Below are 4,550 nucleotides of genomic sequence, written 5' to 3' on the forward strand. Positions count from 1 at the left end.
TTGCTTCTATCATCTCTTATATTTGCTCTATAGAACATCTTCCCTTGTCTTGATTCTTCCTTCACATCCTATCCCATAACTTCATCCTGTGCATGATTTTGGCTTGCTAAGAAACTGACTTAATTTTTCACATCTGACCTGGCAGTTGCCCTTAGAAACTAAGTAGAAATTATTGAATCATAAAGTATATTAATAAGAAAACTAACAAGATTGTAGTTATCCCAATGAGGAGATGAAAGCAAACTGAAATCTTTTTTGGAAGAGGTACTACAATGAATGTTTTGCAAATAATGGGAAGTTGAGTTGATTAAGATTGCCACCTAACTATTTCTAGAGTCATAAATGGTGACCCCTGTCTACTATGTCCCGGGTTTTTCAGAAATGAGAGTCCAGTCTTCCAGGCAGTTGAAGAAAACATTGCTCTCAGTCAAGATACTTTAGGGACAACATGGAGTGGGAGGATGGAGTGTTCTGTACACAGCAGTCTGGTGGTTCTGCCTCCCTCAAGCTGGTCTAAATGTCTCTGGGAACTCAGGATATGTTTGTCTGAATCTTAAAATGGTGATAAAGAATCCACAGCAGTTTCATAATGGTTGAGTTTATTAGATTTCAAGAGAGACTTTGAGTAGTCTATGATGGGACACCTGACCCTTCCTTCTGGTGTGCCCAGGCCCTAGGGATGAATTAGAGAAATGAGTAGAGGGCCAAAACTGGGTTGCTTTCAGCCAGGATGCCATTTATTGCTAAAAAAAAATCATTTGTTTTAATGTCCTTATTTTCCATGAGGAAATCAAGGCCCAGGAAATTTAAATGACCTACTCATAGTCATAGTCATATAGAGAGTCATATATTGTCATAATTGCTCTTCTTTAATTGATTACCTATAGTACTGAAGGCATTTTCAGATCTAGGATGGTCAATAGAGAGGCAGATTTCTGTGTTTATGGAACACCCTTGGAAGAGTGATTTCCACACGGGGTTGATAAGGCATGGGAGCATCCATATAATTTACTGTCCCAACTGGGACCATTTTGAGAGTGAAAATGAGAGCTGCTCATAAGAGGGCCAGAACATCAGGCATAATCTGAGAATGTCTCTCTAAATAAGAGTTCATGGCAGAGAAGCAGAGAAGCAGAGAAGCAGAGAAGAGGAAATTTTATGTTACTGCATAAACCCAGAGAGGCCAGAAGAATAGGCGCCTATGAAACGTGGTCTTTGTCAGCAACATTTGCCAATGTTCTGAGCCTCTGGTTACTGAAATCTAGAAGAAGGACTGGTTTAAAACACAAAGCCTTGGGCTGAGGTTCTTTATGTAATGGGGGTTTACTGTTCTCTTTGATGGGAAAGGGAGCCATTGCTCTCTCAAATTACAGACCACTAGTCTGTTGGATAGCTCTCAGAAGCACTCATGTCTTCTCAAATTATGGGGTTAAGTTTTTCAGTCTAGTACCTTGTGTGAGGAACAAAGAGGCTATGGCATCAATTCCACTAATGATTTTGCTCTGTTCCCTTTTATTTCAGAAAAAAAAAATAGCCACAAATAATGGAAGTCCTTTTATAGTACAGATCAATTTTCTCATTTATCACACTTCGTCGTAAACAGGGGACTAAACTGTTTAATTTGTCTCCATGTTACTGGCCATTAATGCTTCTTCTATGTCTGTGTCATGGCATAATGTCAAAGTCTTGTGCCCATTGAACTCCAACCCTAAATTAAAGCAAATAGGGTCGTGTTCTAAGTCCTTTGTCTCTTTTTTTCTAATATATATTTAAATTAACTTGTTACCATTATGCAAATGAATAGGATCCATGTCTTCCAGATAGAGCAAAAAGGAAATCAAATTTCTGTTGAGAGCTGGTTTTATTTTTTCAAAACAGAAGCTACAGACTAATAATTTCCAGAAAGAGCAATATGGCTGAAGAATACCAAAACTAAAACCTCTCCATTGTTAATCTTCCTCAATTAGTTGAAATAGAAAACCACTCCATAAAATAGATAATTCATTCTGCCATTTGTTCTTTCTTTCCATCAGTAACCTTGAGTTCCTTTGGCCTGACCCTGTGCTAGATTATTTTATCATGTTAATTTTTGGTATATTTTTCTTTTAATCTATCTGCCTAACCTACCAAAACAAAATAATGTGAAAAATTTGATATTTTCCAGAAGACTGAGTGAAGTCCCATCATCATCAAGGCAATCAATTGTTAACCCTACTTTTAATACTTTTTCCTGTCAAAATCATATTTTCCACGTTGGTCCAGAATTCTGCAGTGTCAACCATGTCCCTGCCATGTAATCATGGATAGATTTTAAGATTTTTCTTTTGGAAAAACATTAACCTAGATGCTAGTCACCTTCATAGTGTTGCCAGCATTGAAGAGGAATGACTTTTTGGCCAGCTTTGAATGACAACTCTTCTTCCCTCATTCCTGCTTTCTTAGGTGCCTGGCTAAATCTCCCTGCATTTAAAAATAGGGTTTCCACACTTTCCACTGTCAGAAAATGCCCTGTGACATTTTCCAACGTTTCCCTTGTGGCATCTCATATTTAAAAGGGACAATCCAAAGGAGATTACCTGGTTCTCCTTCCAGTTTTCTCTCTCGTGTTGGGCTAGGGCAGGTTCTCAGCCAGTGTCTACACACCTATATGACCTGTGGGAACTCTCAGCATTACATCAGCTGGAAGGCATTCCAGGACCTCATTATTAATGACCTTATTTAATGAAACATGCTGTATAACAAAGAAATTTAATGTTTAAATACAAAGATATAGTTATATATCATTGTATATCCTCTATGTAATAAAAGGAATCTTTTTTTTTTTTTTTTGGTCATTTACTTTTCTACTTAAGAAAAGGGTATTACTCCCTCCTAATCCTTCAAGTCTAAGCTGAAGTCAGGCTGTTTCATATTTGACACCACTGGGAAAATATCAAAAGGAGGAAATCATGGAGAAACCAGATTTAGGATTTTTTAGTTTGTGATACTTCGTAGGTAAATTGCAGTTTTCCCTGAGTCATTCTCTCCACTCCTAGTTTTGGGAAAGTAGGGACTATTGTTGGACTACTCTTTGTGTCTTAAATCCTACAAAATCCAAGTAGAGGTTTTTATAAAGTTGTCATTTGTTATTAACTCTACTATAAGTAGAGGATCGAGTAAAGTTTAGTAAGTTTAAAGCAAGACCACAATCAAGATATGGAGTTTCTTGGAGGTAATTCTTTCTATTCCCTTTTATGAGAAAACATAAGGGTTGTATGTACTAAGAAATTAAATTGTCAATACATTTTGATCCTCATGAATTGATAGTAAATAATCCTATTTAGTACATGTTTATCACTTAAAAATTAAACATAGACTCTTTAAACAATTCAATAGTTAAATTGAGAGGGATCCTGGGAATGGAAGAAGGGAGAAGGACCATTTTGGAAAAGAGCTCATGTTGCAAGTAATTTGGTATTAATACAGTTAGAGCTGACTTTTGCCAATGATTTACTTTATTTTCTAAATTCAAACAGTATTAAGATGTAAGTGGAAGAGGGCACAGAAGGGATAAATGGTGATGGAAAAAAAATTTAAAAAAGTATTAAGATTATACCCATGATAATGTCCCCTCAACTTGCACCTAATGTGCTCTCTTGAATGGGAGAGAAACAGAGGAAAGGGATGCAGAAGGCATTAATTATCCATAACTGGAAGTTTCATGGCAGTCTGTTCTACTTATAAGCATATATGCACTTCTGTTTTGATGGAACCACAGAATTAAATCATTATATAATTTCACATAATCTTTCCAATAAAATGCCATCACTGAGTTACAATTTCATTTTACATCTTCAGGCTTTATATAGGGTCACTATATGAAAGTTTTCTACAACATTTTCCTAATTTTATAAAATGGTAGTTGGAGATATTGTGTCCCATTGTCTGAGGACCACACAATAATTAATCCTCAAATTCAGGTTAAACATTTTTATTTTTAACTGAAACATCCTTTTCTTACACAAAGGTACAATATAGCCCAATATGTTTCTATTTTTGTCAAAGCTACTAAAAATCTTCAAATTAGATTCATTGCTCAGCTGTAGCAAGTCATTTAATTCAAGTATCTGGTGACTCTTATTTCTCTTATTCTAAAAGTTGACCATATATTTTTAAATATGATGATTTATATTAGCCACATTGAAATGAAAAAAGGTATAAATGTAAAATAGATCAGAGTAGGCATTGACAATTATAAATTCTGTTTTTAATTGCTCTTTACAAAATTCTCATTATCCATGAGTTGTAATGTTGTATTTTGTTTTTGGCAAGATGGGCACTACTTATAAGGCTGAAATATAACTTATTTGATAGTGTAAACAGGTATCACTATACATAGGAAGTTTGTTGAAAATATATATTTTTTTTATGGCAGCATTATTAGAAGTGATAATAAAAATAACTTGCAATCCTTTGCCAAATCTGCTAATGGTCAAGAATAAATATTAGTTGCTTTGTTAAAGTGTTTATTTTCAGATCTTTATGATCTTCCAGGCATTATTGGCCTTAAA

Source organism: Plecotus auritus, assembly GCF_963455305.1.
Source record: "Plecotus auritus genome assembly, chromosome: 1".
Lineage (NCBI taxonomy): Eukaryota > Metazoa > Chordata > Mammalia > Chiroptera > Vespertilionidae > Plecotus > Plecotus auritus.